Source organism: Chrysochloris asiatica, unplaced genomic scaffold, assembly GCF_000296735.1.
Source record: "Chrysochloris asiatica unplaced genomic scaffold, ChrAsi1.0 scaffold00046, whole genome shotgun sequence".
Classification (NCBI taxonomy): Eukaryota; Metazoa; Chordata; class Mammalia; order Afrosoricida; family Chrysochloridae; genus Chrysochloris; species Chrysochloris asiatica.
This window is the reverse complement of record NW_006408564.1, coordinates 3,820,447-3,839,289: the sequence shown is the minus strand read 5'-3', so window position 1 is coordinate 3,839,289 and position 18,843 is coordinate 3,820,447. Positions and strand designations below refer to the sequence as shown.

The window sequence follows — 18,843 nt, the reverse complement described above, 5'->3', positions numbered from 1 at the left end:
GGAAGTAGCTTTTTCCTTAATCCATGTAAATGTGTATTGAGCACCCACTATGTGGCAGGCACATAGAGACCACCACAGTGAGCAAGACATGCACATCCAGTCCTTGTGAAGGACCTTCACAGGTGACATCAAGCCTTAACCAAACACTAGCACAAATGCATGATGCCCCATTGTTCCAAACAGGAGCATGTGGGGATGGGGGATGTGGAGGAAGCACTTAGGGAGAATTTGGCAAGGGAACCCATAAGAAAAGTGCTCCAAGCAGAGGAAACTACATGTGCCTTCTCTTGTAGTAACTCCTTGGCCCCTCCAAGCAGGAATTTCCTATGGCTCGGCAGGGATTTCAAAACCATGTGTGGGGATGAATCCCAAGGAAGTTGTCTACAGCAAAGTTGAGGCCTCTGCGTATCAGATGAGGACTTGCAAAGAGTGTTGGAGGCCTGCTACATGGGGGCTTTTGCAGTGACTCCAAGGAGCACACTAGTATCACCTCTGGGTTGCTCACTTAGTCATCCTTCAGCCACTTGGTCTTTTGTTGTTGTTAAATGTCGTCAAGTCAGTTCCAACCCATAGCAACCTAGTATAGGGTTTGCAAAGAGCCACTGGTGAGTTTGAACCTTGTGGTTCAAACCAATCTTGCCGTCCTGTGTTTATCCTACAGCGCCACACCAGCTATCTGCCCCATGGAATTTGCAACCCCTCATTAAGATGTTAGGCCTGTCTTGTGTTGTTGTTGTGATAAGTGCCGTTGGATTGGTTCCAACTCACAGTGACCCTGTATAGAGTTTCTAAGGAGCAGCTGGTGAATTTGAATCCCTGACCTTGCTGTTCAGACTGACCTTGCAGTCCAGTGCATTATCCCATAGAGACATACTTGTCTTAAAAGAGTTAAAACCCAGGTTCTGCCCCCGAGGACCTTGGGATTTAATAGGGAAACTTCCACCTAGATCATGTATTATGAGAAGGCATTTTCCTCACTTTAATCTTCAAAGTGCCCAGAGACAAAAGCGGGAGAAGAACTAGCAATACTGAGTCCGCTTATACCTTTAGTGGGGCTGGAGCGAAGAGGAGTGCTCCAGCCCTGCACCATCACACAGTTCTACAAGGGCTGCTTTGGGCAGACGATTTAAACATAAATTCAAACCAGAGAGCATGTCTGCTTTCTGCCGTTGTGCATGTGACTGGCCTTGGTCCCCTCTGAAATAACCTATGCATTTCCCAAACTCCTCATTCTTTAGAGAGGGACATCATTGGTTCCCTTTAAAGAAGACCTTTGAGCAGTGGGTTTCCTGAGCAAACTCTGCATTTGTGTGTTTGCAGAGATGCATTGCAATTTTGGAGGCATCCCATTCTGTGTTCTATTTGTGCTTCTTTAAACCTATACCACATAAAGCACATTATTGTTGTGAGTCGTTGTCCAGTTAATTCTGACTCATTGCAACACCATGTGTTGAGATCTAACATATTGAATGTACCTGAACTTGAGAACTATGTTTTTTGGTGCTTTGGCAGACCTGGCCCCACCTCCAAATCAGCTACTTGGTTCTGTGCCATCCTAACATTTATTGTTATGCTCGAACCAGTTGCTGCTGTCATTGTGTTAATCTATCGCATTAAGGGTCTTCTACTTTTTTGTTAAAGGAGCTCTGGTAGCATAGTGGTTACGAATCGGGCTGTGAACCATAAGGTCAGCAGTTCGAAACTACCAGCTGTTCCCGCGGGAGAAAGAGGAGGCTTTCTGCTCCTGTAAAGATTTACAGCCTCAGAAACCATGTACAGGGTCGCTATGAGTCAGAACAGACTCCACGGCACATAACAACTTTTTATTAACTCTCCACTCTGCCAAGCATAATGTTCTTCTCTGGGGACTGGTCCCTTTTGATAATATATCCAATGTACGAGAGATGGAATCTCTTCATCCTGGTTTCTAAGGAACATTCCGACTGTACTTCTTCCAACACAGATTTGTTTGCTCTTCAGGTGCTTTCAATTTTCTTATCTAACACCATTATTCAAATGCATCAGTTCTTCTATGGTCTCCTTATTCACTCACCAACTTTCATATGCATGTTAAGCTACTGAAAATACCATGGCTTGGGCCAGGCACACCGTAGTTCTCTAACTGATGTGTTTGCTCTTGAACACTTTAAAGAGATCTTGCGCAACAGATTTGCCTAATGCAATACATCATTTGATTTCTTGACTGCTGCTTCCATGAGTGTTGATTGTGGATCCAAGCAAAATGAAGTCTTTGACATCATCAGTCTTTTCTCCATTTTTCATAATGTTATTTATTGGTCCAGTGGTAAGGATTTTTGTTTTCTTTACACTGAAGTACAACCCATACCAAAGTCTTTGATCTTCATTGTTGTTGTTCTTGTTATGTGCCGTGAAGTCGGTTCTGACTCATAGCGACCCTGTACAGGGTTTCCGAGGCTGTAAATCTTTACGGGAGCAGAAAGCCTCATCTTTCTCCAGCGGAACAGCTGGTAGTTTCGAACTGCTGACCTTTCGGTTCGCAGCCCAGCTCATAACCACTAATTAGTAAGTATTTTAAGTCCTCTTCACTTTTAGCAAGCAAGGTTATATCATCTGCACATCACAGGTTGTTTATGAGTCTTCCTTCAACCCTGATGCCACATTCGTCTTCATACAATCCAGCCTTTTGTATTATCTGCTCAACATGCAGATTGAATAATTATGGTAAAAGAATACATCCCTAGTGCAACCCTTTACTGATTTCAGACCTTTCGTTGTCCTCTTACTCTATGTGCCTCTTGGTCTATGTACATCTTCCTCATGAGCACCATCAAGTGTTCTGGAGTATCCATTCTCCACAATGCTATCTTTAGCTCAGAATGGTCAGCATAGTAGAAAGCCTTTGCATAGCCGGTAAAGTACAGGTAGACTTCTTTCTGTGCTTTCAGTCAAGATGCATCTGGTGTTTGCAATGATATCCCTCAATTCATGTCCTCTACTGAATCCTGCTTGAGTTTCTGTCAGTTCCATGTTGATGTGCTATTGTAGCAGTTTTTGAATGATCTTCAACAAAATTTTACTTGAATGTGATATTAACGATACTGTTTGATGGTTTTCACATTCTTTTGGGTCACTTCTCTTTGGAATGGGCACAGATATAGATGTTTTCCAATCACTTGGCCATGTGACTGTCTTCCAGATTTCTTGGCCTAGAGGAGTGAGCACCTCCAGTGTTGTATCAGTGTGTTGAAAGATTTCAATTTGTATTCTGTCAATCCCTGGAGCCTTGTTTTTATCCAATGCTTTCAGCACAGTTTAGACTTCTTCCTTCAGTATCATTGGGTCTTAATCATATGCCACCTCTTGAAATGGCTGAACAAGACTATTTCTTTTTGTTACAGTGACTCTGTGTATATCTTCCATCTCTTTTTGGTGCTTTCTGGATCATTCAGTATTTTGCCCATGGAGTTCAGTATTGCCAACTGAGGCTTGAATTTTTTCTTCAGTTCTTTCAGTTTGTTGGTCATGTCCTTCCATTTTGGTTTTCTCACTTCAGGTCTTTGCACACTTCATTATATTACTTGATTTCATCTTTGTGAGCTGCTGTTTGAAATTTTCTGTTCAGTTTTTTGACTTCCTCATTTCTTTCATTCACATTAGCACCTCTACTCTGGATAGCAAGTTTCAGAGTTTCTCCTAACATCCATTTTTGTCTTTTCTTTCTTAACTATCTTTTTAATGACCTTTTATTTTCTTACTATATGTTATTCTTAATGCCAACCCACAACTCTTTCGGTCTATCTAATGTATCAAATCTGTTCTTGGTATAGTCTCTAAATTGAGCTGAGTTATTTCAGGGTCGTATTTTTGACTCTTGCGGACTTGTTTTAATTTTCTTTAGCTTCAGTCTAAATTTACATTTGAGCAATTTATGGTCTGTTCCACAGTCTGCTTCTGGCCTTGTTTTGGCTGATGATAGCAGAGTTTTCCACTGTCTCTTTCCACAGATGTAGTCAGTTTGGTGCCTGTGTGTTCCATATGATGAGGTCTAGGTGTATAATCACCATTTGTGTTGTTGAAAAAGGTATCTGCAATGAAGATGTCATTGGTCTTGTCAGATTTGATCATGCCATCTCAAGCATCACTTCTTTCACTAAGGCCATGTTTTCTAACTTCTGACCCTTCCTCTGACCCTTCCTCTTTGCATTCCAATCACTTATATAATGATTTGCATAACAATATATGGTATAGGTATACTATTGTTCTTACATGCTGTTGAGTCGGTTCCATCTCATAGTGCCTGCCCCTGTATAGAGTTTCCGAGGAGTGGCTGGTAAGCTTGAATCACTTACCTTGCAGTTCAAGCTGACCTTGCATTCCATGAGAGTAACCCACAGTGCCACACCAGAACTCCTATAGACACTCCCCAAACCATGTTATAGACTACTTGGGTCAATTCTGCTATCCACACAATCCTGCCCAGCATGAAGAGATTATACTCTCGCACTATTTAGAAACCAAGATGGCAACTACAATGGCAATGGCCTGACCCAGATGGACAGGGAAGATGCTATTTTGTTTTGTTTACACTATCCTTGAAATTCCTTTTGAACAAGGCAGCTTTATGTTAAAGAAAAACTGTATGGATGAGAAGTTAAGTCCCACCAGTGCCAATTGATTGCATGTCAAGGTTACCTCAGGACTTTCAAGGTCACCTATAAAAGGTTAAGGACAGGAAGGCAAGCTTCCATGTGCAGGGATGTAGGAGTGGGAGTAACTCAGCAGCAGACATCCTGACCATCACTGGGGGAGGTTCTGATTTGGAGCAAGTCAAACCTTGAAGTCATACTTTGCCTGAAAAGGGAGACCCTCCTTCAGTAATCTTTTTAGCATCCTGCTCCTTCAAAGACAGCTTGGACCCCAAAGACCTCATGCAGCCAGAAGACATGTGAATATCCCATCAGTTGCATAGAAGCAATAGATGAGAATCCCCCAGATAGTTCACTCAATCTCAGAATGATAAATGATCAATCACTGCATTCCTCCTAAATGAAATGAAGATGTTAAGATATATTGCTTGGGGCTCCTATATGGGAATTCTGCAGTTGACTTTGTAACAGAAAATGTATTGCTTTGGAATTGCTGGGAAAGGAAGACATTCTGGATCGAAGTTAAGGCAAAACACTTGTCGGCAGGGAAGATGCGTCAGACATTAATTTTTTTCATATTTAAAAGTGATTAATCATCCCAAATACCACAGAGCCTGAAGGCCAAAATGGAAACTCTTCGAATGGAAGGAGGATGCACAGGATTTGATGCACTAGTGTAGAAACTTTTCAAGGAGGCTGTAGGTGAGCTCCTATTGGGAGGAGGAGAAGCACCAACTAAAAACCCCTTTGGGGAAAATACAAAAAACCTCTGTGAAAGGACAGAGTTTCTGGACAAAACCCTAGGAATGCATAGAAAGTCCCAGACTTGCTTTTCAGGTAGCACAGTGACCCACCCCTATCCCCCAAAAGAAAAGTCATTTTCTCCCAATATGTATACGAGGGGGCTTCGAAAAGTTTGTGGGTAAATTCCATGTTTATTTTTTAACTTCGTATTATGAATTCCATTCTTTTCTTTGCGTTTTTCCATGACCTTTTAATAGCCACATTATATATCACTGGTCCATTTAACTTTTCCTCTTTATCTCTGCTTCTGAAGCTGCAGATTAGGTTCATAATATAACCTCTCAACAGACTTGTAATTCTGGATATGATAAAACCAGAAATGTCTTGGCTCAGTTAATGTTAGTGGGTAATTCCCCTTGGTACTTATGGTATTGTTAAGTGTCGTCGAGTCAGTTCTGACTCAAAGCAACCCTGTGTATGGTTTCCAAGGAGCAGCTGGTCGGTTCAAACTGCTGACCTTGTGAGTAGCATTGCAATACTTATCCTACAGCACCACACCAAAAGTCCTTACTATCATTTTAATTACTCAATTATATAGGCAGTTTAATTATTTGTTGAGTTTAATATGTCATGTGCATTTCCATGAGGTCAGCACTATTAGCTCACTGTTATTCTTATGGCCCTGGTACTTAGCAGGCTACCTGGTGGATGCCTAAGAATTAGGAGCGGTGGGAAGATGAGGAGGAAGGCGAAAAGGAAGAAAAGATTAATTCTTACACATTTCATAAACAGCTTGTGGAAGAAAATGTAAAATCCAGACTGAATTGCCTTCATATGTCATTTAAGAACCTGTCACTTCTAGATACCAAAACAAGATAGTTTTTGTCTTGTTCCTTTATCTGTAAGTGGATGAGATCCTCTGTTCATCTTGTAAAGGCCTGATTTCACCTACCTGGTTGCTGGCTCGTGTTTCCATATTTCCCTTTCCACCTCCCCAAAAGGCTGGGTTTTTTTTGTTGTTGTTGTTGTTTTGTTTGTGAGAAGGCCATTCCTTTTGTCGCTGGAAGTTCTGATTTGGTGGTCGCTTAGGAAACATCAAGGCATTTACAGCGAGTTGAAATGAAGTTATAGTTAATCAAATGCAAAACTCCATTCAGCCCCTATCTGCCAAAAAGAAATAGTTTAAAAAATGAATTTCAGATCGCTGACAATGATGACTGTGTTCATGGCATGTGGGGTTTTGACTGCCTTCCTCCGGCCATCGTTGCCGGCGTGCACCCAGCATTTAGAAATTAAACAAAAACACATTGAACTTGCTGCATTCGCTGTTGCCACATTGGAACGCTAATGGGTTTAGTGACCACAACCCACCCAGGCCAGAGTGTGTCAACAGCCAAAGGACCCACCTCAGTTGCTGTTTGTGCTTTGCCCAAGTTGTTACAAGTTTAATTCTTTGCAGCTTGCTTTTCCTGCTGTTTTGGCCTTTCCCCACCATGTCTGAATGAGGGTAGCAGCAGTTTAGCCTCATCCAGCAAGGCCACAGAGGTCCTGACAAGAGGTCTACAGATGCAGGTATTCCGTCTTCTTGGGTCCTGTGACTTGTTAGATGAGGGCCCCACAAAGTACAATTGACTGCCCTCTACCTATCTTTGGCTAGTCACTTCCAAGGGGAGTTCTGGAAATGGCCCAACTGGAAACCAGTGCAGAGCCTCTTGATGTGCCACTCATCTGCCAAGTCTTCCGAGCGGAATCTTCCTGCATCCTGGTCCCTGCAAGGAAGCGTGCTGCCCAGTGTGTGTACCTTGAAGCCCACTGTTTTGCGTTAAACCAAGGCCTTCAGCCTTGAGTCAGAAACAAGGTCAAATGTCCCCCTTTTGGGCAGCCGAAATCAAGCACTGGATTGCAGGACCTTGGTGCTGAAGAGGTTAAATTGCTCAAAAGGCAGGATCTTTGGTTTCCTGCCCACACTTGCTCTGGCCTAAGGCAGTGCCTGCTGTTTGGAGAGGGGGGAAAGGAGGCTTCGCCTGGACCCAGGTGGCCGACAGGCAAACCATGTTATTAAGAAGCAGGGATCTCAGAACCTTGATCTTCAAACGAGACCCCTAATTAGTCGCCAGCCGAAGAGTAAATGGCATTCCACCTCTGCGAGGCGGGAAGGGCGCCTTCAAATCCTGGGGATTAATTGCCATTATTGGCTCTATGAAGATCCTGTTGTAAACACTTGTCATCTGAGCCACTTCTGTTCAGTAAACTTGAGATATCAAATTGTTCCTTCATGTTTCAAATTCTCCAAGACGCCTCACTGGACTCATTTATGGTGGGGGTCGGAAGACTGGGGGGGTGGGGGGAGCCTTCGCCTTCCTGAACATGGCAGCTTTGTTTAGCCCCCAGTTGAGAGATCTCGCTTGCTATGCAATATGGCAAGCACATCCCCAAGCGGGACTCTTTTTTTTAGTAAAGGACTTCAAACATGTTTCTTCTGTATTCTCATTTGCATTTGAAAATCTCAAAAATAAATTTAAGTTGCTGCCAGTAGGGAATTGCTCTGAAATTAATGGACTAAGCTTTAAGCCCATCATGTGCACGGGCCTCCCTGAACAGCGTATGCACGTGACCAAATGTTGTTGTGTTGTTATGTGCCATCGAGTCAGTTCCGACTCATAGCAACCTTCTATAGGGTTTCTGAGGCCTTAAATACTTGCGGACCAGAAAGCCTCATCTATCTCCCACAGAGCCACTGGCCAGCTGGAACTGTGGACCTTATGGTTCGCAGTCCAGTGCTTATCATATTTTTATCAAATGTGGAGCAATACATTTTTGTATGTTCTTTTGTACAAATGGTTAACATACTTGGCTGCTAAGTAAATGACTGATAGCTCAAGTCCACCCACAAGTGCCTTGGAAGACAGGTGTGGACATCAACTCCCGACAAATCAGCCATTGAAACCCCCACAGAACACAGTTGTACTCTACCACAGATGGGGTTGTCATGAGTGGGACTCTACTTTTCTTAAGGAGGGTCCACCAAATGGTGTAAAGCATCGGGCCTCACAAAACCAAGACCAGCTCTGTAGTATCCAAGGTGTGTTTCTTATCTTTTGCATCTTGTGTTCTTGTTTCTGGAGATAAATATTGCCTCCCAGTTCTTAGACTTTTACTTTTTCATCCGGTTTGACATTTGTATAAGGAAGGATGACCTTATCAATCCTACGCACAGGATGTTGGTCTTTGTCTAGACTTACTCTGCTGCTGGGACACTGCTCTAAGGGCTTGGAGCTGTTTCAGTTTATGAATCTTCAAGGACAGTCTGGGTCATGCTAAAGTCAGCTGGCAGAAGAGACCAGCATGAAGAGCAGATTGGAATTCATGGGAGTTTTGACTTGTCACTCTGGGGACCACCAGGATTCCATCATCAGAATAATTCATAGCGCTGAGTATGTTGAAGTAAGAAAAAGGAGTAAATAATCTGAGATGATCACTTTTCATACTAACATCACAGCAAGCTATAGGGCAGAACCAAATGCCAGATGAAGGGGTCGCAAAAGGTTTGTGGAAAAGGGAATGAAAAGATAGTGGATTTTTCTCCACAAACTTTTTGAAGTTCCCTCGTATAGCGTCAAATAGCCCATTTCTCATGGCAAACTTCAGAACCATTTCTCCAGTGGGCAAAGGTGTCACCATTACTCAGCTATAATGCATTTGTGTGAGCAGAACATGGTGGGACAGGAAGGTGGAAGTTCAAGACACAAGACTTAGGATATTTGCTCATAGGATTCCATTGTCTCGTGGTGAAAGTGATGGTTTTCTCACTAAAGGTAACCTCATAACCTCAGACAACTCTGAGGGCACGAAGCTACCGCCAAGAGTGGCGTTCTCCAGAATGTCTTGGATGTTTTCCCCTTGCCCTAGGATGTCACTGTTCTGTTTGTTGAACCAACCCTCGTCTCAGATGCCATACGTAACACCCCAAAGATTCCCGAAGCATTATTTTAACCTATATGTTGCGCTGATTTGAGATGTAAGAAACCATATGTCAAGCTTTGGGTTATTTTAACTTGCTCAGAAAGGAAAGACTAACATCAGTTTTGACAACAAACAAAACCAGTTTTTGTTCTATCAGTTAGGTTTAAAAGATTCCAATTTCAAACCAAACACAATGTGTGGTTATTCTGTCAGCGATTTATATCGCCTCCAGGGCGCCGCCGTTACACACTGCATACATCATTGTATTTTTAAAATGTACTTAATGAACTTTTTTTTCCCCCTTTTCTAGTAACTACTTCATTGCCTTAAATGAATGCATTCCAATAGAATTTGTAACAAATGACCACTTTGTGTTTGCATTAATGCCAAACACGTTTAACAAATTTTTAACAAGGAACCCTGGCAAAATGCCAAACTCCTAGAGGAACATTGAAGGAATGCTATAAATTTTAAAGTAGATTTTACCTTTTCACTTACTTCAGCAAGTGTCTTAGGTGTCTCGCTATCTGAGGATTGTGGCATTTCCATTTTATGTCAGATAAGTTGTTCGTTTTTATTAATTTTATTACACCGGATATACCTATTTCTATAAGACTTTGCAGTCTAGGGAGCCACGTCAGAAGTAATACGATGGCAGTTTAGAAACAGGATCATCTTTTTCTCTGAGCAATTGTTTAATATCTCAGATAGACACCGTTTTTAACATTTCACAGCTATTAATGTATAAAAGCAATAATCAAACCATTGCATTTAGCCTGGGGCAATTTTGCAGCCCCCGCCCCAGGAGACATTTGGCAATGGCAATGTCTGGAAATATTTGTGATTGTCACAACTCAGAGGGGATTGCTTTTAGTATCTATTGGATAGAAGACATTGATGCTGCTAAAGATGCTACAATGTAGACGGCATCCCCCATAACAGGGAATTATTCAGCTGTAAATCCATAGGAGCTTGGTAGCTCTATTCACAAAGGGCTGGACTACAAACCATCAGGTCTTCAGTTTGAGCCCACCAGTTGCTCCTTGGGAGAAAGATGGCTCTTTCTGCTCCCTCGAAGCTTTAAAGCCTTGGAAATCCTGTACAGGGTTGCTATGAATCAGAACCAATTTGGCGGCACTTAACAACAACAAATACCCATAATGCCAAGACTTAGACACAGCCTTAAATAGAGTGACAATAGACTATCTTGGGCTATGGTTACTTCCCCAGGATAAAGAAGGCATTATTTGAAGAAGAAAATCTCAGTGAACCATATTTCTATTCAGCCAATGTTTTAAACATATCGAGTCCCTCACACTTGGTTTTCTGAATTTTTACTTCTGCTCCACCCTGCCTCTAAGAAGGAAAGAAGGAAGCCCAGTCCATAGTCCCCTGACCTTCCATGTAGACTGAAGTATGCTGATGCTGGGTGGCGGTCAGGGTCAGTGTGAGACCAGCTAAGGCACGCCCAGTGCCACCCACAGGGAAAAGACCATAGCTGGACGTTGGGAATGGTTTCTGAGGTGGGCTGCTATCTGCTCACAGGATAGTTTGGGATGTTTCATGGACAAGCATTTTTACTTTACTAAACCACTACCATTGAGTCAATTCCAACTTTTAACAACTCTGTAAGTCAAAATGGGACTTCTTAGGTTTCTGAATCTATGAATCTATACAGGCAGAGACAGCCTCATCTTTCTTCCACGGAACAGCTGGTTGATTTGAACCACTGATCTTGCAGTTAGCAGTCCAACACTTAACCCACCACATAGCAGTAACTAGGCAGTTATTATCCCAACATTTTAATTTCCATTAAGTTGATTCCAACTCATGGTGATTCCATATGTGCCAGTGTAGAGCTGTGCTTCACAGAGCATTCATTGACTAATATCTTAGAAAGACATGGCCAGGACTTTCTTCCACAATGCTTCCGGGAAATTTTAAATCTCCGACCTTTTGATTAGCAATCCAGTGTATTAACCATTTACAGTACTCAGGGAAGTTATTATGTTATATATTAAACACACACTGGCTCTACTGTGGTTTTAAGACACAGTTTTTCTAAAAGGGAATCCATTCACGTTTTTGAAGAAAGAATTTTAGGAGTAACCTTTGAGCCAGTAGTATAGGCATTAAGGAGAGATGTTGAGAATGGAAGGGTAAAACACAAAATAACAGAGTTTAAGAATTCGGACCCCTTGTTAAAGCAGATGGGTTCTGACATCAAGAAAATGTAGGCTTAAATCAGGCTCTTGGGAGATGGGGATTTAGCTAAAAATACTAGTTCTGTAGGATAAGGACTGGACTGTGAACCACAAGGTTGGTGTTTCTAGCCCACCAGCTGCTCCATGGGAGAAAAATGAGGTTTTCTGCTCTCGAAAAGGTTTCCAACCTAGGAAACCCTGTACAGAAGTTCCCGTTTGCTCATCTGCATATTGATGTTGGTGCTGAGAAACTTGTTTGAGATAATTCTCCCCACCCCCGCCCCCACCCCACTCACCATAGCCCTGGATTCTGTGGCAGAAAGAATGGGCAGTAAATGTTAGCTATGATGATACTGATCAAAATAATAATAACAAAAATAAATCTGAAGGAGATGAAGCCATTTTGACTTGCACAACTGAATTTCTTCACTTAATATACTGTGGGTGGATTGCACTGAGCACACAGTAAACCAGGATGAAATACAAAGTTCCTTAGTTGCCTCCTGCTGCAAGCTCCATCATCCCTAACAGCAGTGTGCAATTCTGAGCCCAGGGCTGGCTGGAGCCACCCCCACATCCCAGCCCTTTGGGCTCTGAAGTGTTACATTTTATTGCCCTGTGGACCTGTAGGAGGCCAATCCAAAGGTAAAATGTTGCTCTCCACTCATATTTTTGAATTATGACTTCAAGGTGGTTGCTTCTATCAAGAAAATTAAATGATTTAACATAATTTGTTGCCACTTTGATCACAACAATAATAAATAAATCTTCATGAGGAAAACGGGAAACCCATTCCACCCCGTTTTAAAAGATGTTAAGTAATAACACAGATGTAGTTATAGTTTGTGTGTGTGTGTGTGTGTGTGTGTTTTCTTTCATTCTTTTGAGCAGAAATGACTCTATTGGGTTTTCCTGTGAGCAGAGCCCCTTAGTGGAGCTGTTATGTGAGATGCCCACAGCCCTAAAATGAGCAGCTCTTCTCTTTGGACTCTTGTTAATTAGCCTATCAGGGGCTTGCCTTTTATGTGGGTACCATGTGCAATGTGTTAGACGTGGGCATCTAAAGCCGTTCTTGAATGGGTGTCTGTTTTTGTACCTGGGAGCACGCTGCACACATTTGGAAAGCACATGGAGCGTTATGGACATTAACCCAGATGTCAAAAATAGCCTGCGTTTTACTACTGTTATTAAACAGTTTCCCCTTTAACCCCTCCGTGTTTACCAAAGACCCCTTTCTCCCAGCCTGTTTCTGCAAATCACTACTGAAAGGGCAGGAGAAGAAAGCCATAATCGGGCAGGTGTCTTTATTCCAAAGAAAAACAGTCTGAAGAAATATTTGTGAGACACCACACATTTATAGCCAGTTCCCCGGGGGCTGCTTGTCCAAGGGTAGAAACTGTGTCCCTCCCACTCCCACGTGACCCCCACCCCTGCACAACTGATTGAGGGGTTCCTATCAGAAGAGTCAAGTCCAGAGCATCGGTCTCATCCAATACTGATTTTGTTTTTCCAAAATAGAAATAGCTTTATATTTTAGTATTTTGCTTGTTGTTAGCTACCGTCATCCCATCTCCAACTCATGGCAACCCCACAGACAAAAGAACGAAAAGTTGCCTGTTCCTACAGCACTTTTAGGGTTGTTGGTTTGCTGGAGTTCATTGTTCTGACTATAGCACATTTTAACCTAGGACCATCTACAGCCATCCAACCTAGGAACTCATGCAGCATTACATCAGAAAACATTCTCTGATGATGCGTCAGGTTTTCACTGACGAATTTTCAGATGTTGCCAGAGCTTCCTTCCTAGTGTGTCTGATTCTGGGAGCTCTGCTGAAACCACCACAGTTGACCCTGCTGGTAAACAGCAGTGCTGTCTCTATCAGCATCAAAGTACCACACAGGCCACCAGATGCATTCTGGGGAATTATGCTGTAAGTAGGATATTATACATGCTTTGATTTAAGAAATCTGATCAATTCAGAAACAAAAATTATAAAGTTGGAAATTAGAAATAAAAAGATGAAAATTTAAAACACCACACAGGGATAAATATTAACAATATTCTGACAAATACATTTATAAATGTTTAAAAACTGACAAACTATACATACAGATTTAATCTGTTTTTTTCACTTAAATAATAATGGACGTGATGCCATGTCAAAGAAAATAGAGATCTGTGTCTTGATTATTATGTATTCACTCAGTAAATCTTGAGCATCTCAGTTACAGCCTGGTGTGGTGCTGTGGGCTAAGCACTCAACCATAAGGTCTCTCTGAACTGCAAGGTCAGTGGTTCAAACTCACCAGCTGCTTCTCCGAAACCCTATACAGGGTCGCTATGAGTCAGAACTGACTCAATGGCACTTCACAATAACATTTATCTCCTTAATGATAATCATAAAATCCTCACTCATTTCTTTACTGTATTTCTATTTATTACCCTTCTTCCTCCTGAGAATACAGGCTCCATGAGGTATGGACCTCGTCTGTCTTTTCCCCCATTCTATCCCTGATACAGCTGTGGTAGTTTAGTGGTTATGAGTCAGGCTGCGAACCGCAAGGCCAGCATCTCAAAACTACCAGCCATTATGAGGGAGAAAGATGAGGCTTTCTGCTCCCGGAAAGACTTACAGCCTTGGAAACATGAGTTGGAACCAACTCCAAGGCACACCACCACCACCACCACCACCATCCCTGCCACAAGCACATTGCCAGATACATAGGGATGCTGTTTTAGTTTTCTATTGCTGCATCTCAACTTCCCACAAGCTTACTGGCTTAAAACAACACTTGCTTTTTATCTCACAGTTCTGTGGGTTTAACTAGGTGGGCTTCCAGACTCATACAGCTTGTGGACAGAGTTACGTTTTCTGCAGTTGTAGGATCAAGGTACCTGTGTATGTTCTGGTTGTCTGCCGGAGGTCTCTCTGAGGTCCTTGTCCTGTGTCCCCCTCCATCTCATCACAGTGACTCCCACTTAGGCTGGGAATTGTCCTGACTTTTTCTTCTGCTGCCATCAGGAGAAGATGCTCTGTTGTAAAGGGCCCCTGTGATTAAATGAGGCCCACTCTGATGATCTCGTTTTCAGTGAATTCAAGGTCAACTGATTGGTAACCTTAATTACATCTTCAAAAGGGAAAAAAGAGAAAAAGCCTTTTGTCATGTAATATAATACAATCATGTTGTTAAAGTGCCTTTGAGTGAATTCCAATTCATAGCAACCCTGTATAGGGTTTCTGAGGAGCAGCTGGTAAATTTGAACTGCTAACCTTGTGGTTGAAAGTAAGTTTGCTATCCATTGCAATATGCTGCAATGCCATACCAGGACTCCAATATAATTGTGAGAACTCTGGTAGTGTAGTGGTTGCGAATCGGGCTGCTAACCTCAGGATCAGCAGTTCAAAACTACCAGCTGTTCCGTGAGAGAAAGGTGAGACTTTCTGCTCCCGTAAAAATTTACAGCCTCGAAACCCTGTACAGGGTCACTATGAGTCAGAACCCACTCCATGGCACATAACAACAATAGCTGCAGGAAATCTAGGGTGTGATTTCAGAACTCTGTGTACCATATGTGCTTTCTAATATCTGTGCAAGGATTGGTTGAATTAGTCTTTTCCAGGAATTATATAAGGCACAGTGTGTGCTAAAGGAGCAAGTCTACCTGCTCTCTACCCTCAAATATAAAGCTGGGTTTGCAGCTTACAGTGTAGACCCAGAGCTGTCTAACAAAACTATAATGTAAGCCGTATCTATAGTTTTGCTTTTTCTACTAGCCAGAGTCAAAATGTAATAAACAGGTGAAATTAATTAATGATAGGTTGTATTTGATGTAACATATTGAAAGTATCATTTCAGTGTGAAATCAATGTAAATATGATTACTGAGATAGTTTACAATCGTTTTAAATTAATTTTTTAAACTATATCTTCAAACTCCAGTGTGTGTTTTACACTTAGGAAACATCTCTGTGTGGACTAGCTATAGTTGAAGTGCTCCGTAGCTACATGTTGGCCAATGGCCACCATGTTGAATAGCTTAGGCCTAGGCAAGTCAACAGGGGTCACGCGTATGTGCGTCATTTCTCATGCTTCCTCCTGGCCCTGTGAAAGGAAGGAAAGTCTCCCTGGGAGGAAATGACATCAAAGTTGACACTGAAGAGTAAGAATCAGTCAGGAGTTGATATAAGTGCATGTTAGATAAGAAGAGGAGTCTGTGAGCGGACGAGACAGCTTTAGAGCAGCAGGAGTAAGTTCAGCACAGGTGGAACTTGCACAGTTATGGATCTGAGGTCAGAGTGGATCTACAGTGGGGCTTTGTCAGTCATGGTCACTCTCTCTCCTTGGAGGCAATCGGAAGGCATGAAGGATTTTAATCAGGGGATGCCAAGATGAAGCAGATGTCCTTGTTTGAAAAAGCATCTTGGTTGCACTGCACAAAAGCAGAGTTGGGTGATGGTAGAGAAAATACAGGAAGCAGGGCTTGGGCTGCTAGACCATCAGGTGAAAGAACCCCAGCCGGATATTATCTCACAGTGGGTGACTCCCCAGATGCTTCATTGCTGGGTGCCAAGATTCCTTTTGGTTTTGTTTTTTTCAAAGCATATGCTTATTTGCCCCTCAACAAGGGATCATTTGAGGTTTTTCTTTCTTTCTTTTTTTTTTAAATTTTTCTATTTTGAGGACTCCTAGCAAATGGATTATTTGATCCAAAGAGTGGCAACACTTCTTGAGAATTCTGTTGCCCACAGCAGAGCTTCTCCCAAAGCTGTGCATGGCAGTGCATTCTCCCTTGCTGCCCTGTTACCCAGCTGGAAATCTTTCTCACACTGAATACATGATTGTTCTTTGCTACTTTATCTTGGAGAAGCATCAAGGATATTGGACATCCACTGTAATTATTTTTCATTCGTTTCCCCATCTGTAAAGATGACCTGTACATTTTAATACCACTTTGGGTTTCTCTTTACTTTTGTAATTGTATGGGCTGTTAAATTATTGGTCAGCTCTTTAAAAGGATGATTAAGAAATGCTTAATGCACAAAAGAATTAGAGGTATGCACAGCTCACAAAACAGAAAGCGTGCTCTGACTTAGAATTTTTATACAGAGTTTGCAGAGATTTTATGTGCCAGAATGAGTAATATGATCTGTTCTAGGAACTGCCTAGTTTTCTGGCTCTGCAAAAGTCATTTTTCTCTCCCGATTCAGGTTTCTTAACCAGAAGGGTAACACCAAACTCCTCGGAGTATGAATTAGCAGAGTTCATCTAAGCCACATATTTCATTTGCACTCTTTAATGATGCCTTGAAATAACCACCTACCTGTACAGACATTGGGGTCTTTGGGCACTCTCATGAGTCGGTGTGGCTTGCAAAAAAACTGTGGGCCAACCACTGAATCAGACAGATTAGACTGTATGGCTCATGTGAACGTGTTTGATCGTTCCCTTCCCTGCCATATTCCCCCAGAGAGGTTGACTATTGCCATGTGCCCGGAAACTCCCCAAACACTGAAAGGCCATATGTGAGAAATGAGGATGAAGACACACAAAGATGAGCAACATCGTGGAAGAAGTGGCAATGTGGAATAGGTGCCTCTGCTCAACCGCTTGTCAGTTCTTCCCAAGACCCGCCTTGGGATACCCAGGATCCCTCATTGGGACAGACAGAAATTATGGGACCGCTCCTGGACACCTGGTCCCCTAAGTATGACATATGCAAATAGCTGACTCTTAATGCTTCTTTATGTCTGGCATGAAGCAAGCATATGTCCATGCCATTGGATAGGGACTGCAAGCCAACTCTGTTTCACTCCGCCCTATTTAAGGAGAAACCAAAATATTTTGTAATGGTTGCCCTTAAATGCTATTTAAGTGCCTGCTAAGTGTTCTTGACCATCTTTAACTTTCTAATCTCTGTAATTAACTCTTGATTAAAGATATTAATTAGAGATTAAATGAAATTAGAAATTTTATTTAAGAGATTATACAGAATAAATCTCTAGAAAGCCAAGTTAAAAAAAAATACTAATTAAAAAAAATCCTGGACATCATAGAAACTTGGAATAGATTTTTTTTAAAAATATTAGGAGAGAAAGAAAAAAAAAAATGGCCATGTAATCTGGTCACTTAAAAATAATCAATGGGAGCATTATGGTATATTTCCTTTCCATTCCGTTTCCTAAATCAAGGAAGACATTTCTATACATACAAAGGGATTGATTTCAAAAATGAAATTGAAAGATAATAGACATTTTCACAAACTTTTTGAAGTTCCCTTGTACATGTGATGTACTTTGAAAGACGCCTCTTCTCAGATGGATTTGCAGGACATAACTCTTTGCTCACTTTCTCCTTCCCTTGTGCTTCCTGCCCATTGCGTCCCCAGTCCCCACCCACTGCCAACCAGAGTGTCCTAAGAGCAGTGTGGGGGTTTAGGGAGTAAGGAGCTTCTGCTTGGTTGTCTTGGCTATCGCTGTGCATACCACCAGCTGCTTTTCCTGCTAAATGATGTGCTTTCTTGTTGCAGCTATCAGAAGGGCTGAACGAAGGGAAACTGCAGCTCTGCAACAATATTGTGATAATCTATTGCAGTACGGTTCACATCACTGTCCACCCCCACCTGGAACGGCTCATCACAAGCCAAGAGGAGTTTTCACGTTATGGAGCAAGATTCTGTTCTACTTGGTATTTCCTGCATCACCTCATGTTGTTTCTCATGAATTTGAATACATTGGAAAGGAAGAATGCAGAGGAGGAGAGAAATGACAGAGCCTTCATTATTCATCAGGATGTGGGCATTTAAAACGTGATCATCTTTTCTGAATGTCATTATTTGAGAGCCTTTCATTTTGATTACTTGAATATCATTGGATAAGTTTGAATTCCGTGGAATTTTTCTGTGGATTCAGCTTCTTTTGGACAACTATTTTCATCTTCAGTTGTTCTGCCGGTTCAGTTGAAGTGGTCATTCCTAATGCATTAGATTATCAAAACATGTAGATTTGCTGTGAGTAAGTGAATAGTGTTGGCAATATCTGTATACCAAGATTCTTGGGGTGTGTGACAAATGAAAACACCAAAAACTGCGAGCCTTTACCCTCCTCTGTTTCTTTAATCCGCTGTTGGGAGAACCACAGTTTGGTTTACCTCTGGGCCAGGTTGGAAATGAAATCAATTTTTAAAACCACTAATAACTTGCCAAGAAATCGCCTTATGAGAACATGGTGTGTGTCTCTGACAATGCATGGCACATCTAAATCGATCATTCATAATTCTCTCTGCCCTGTCCATGTACTGAAGAGT

At 42.0% G+C, this 18,843-nt stretch overlaps 1 protein-coding gene across 1 annotated transcript in view; it reads left to right on the top strand.

Moving 5' to 3' along the window:
- ERC2 (ELKS/RAB6-interacting/CAST family member 2) overlaps positions 1-18,569 on the top strand; it is a 1,669,968-nt gene extending 1,651,399 nt beyond the window's left edge. The window contains exon 18 of the mRNA XM_006862059.1: positions 18,068-18,569. The gene's annotated coding sequence lies outside the window, so the exon portion shown is untranslated. The remainder of the gene's footprint in view (positions 1-18,067) is intronic.
- Positions 18,570-18,843: the final 274 nt, after the last annotated feature.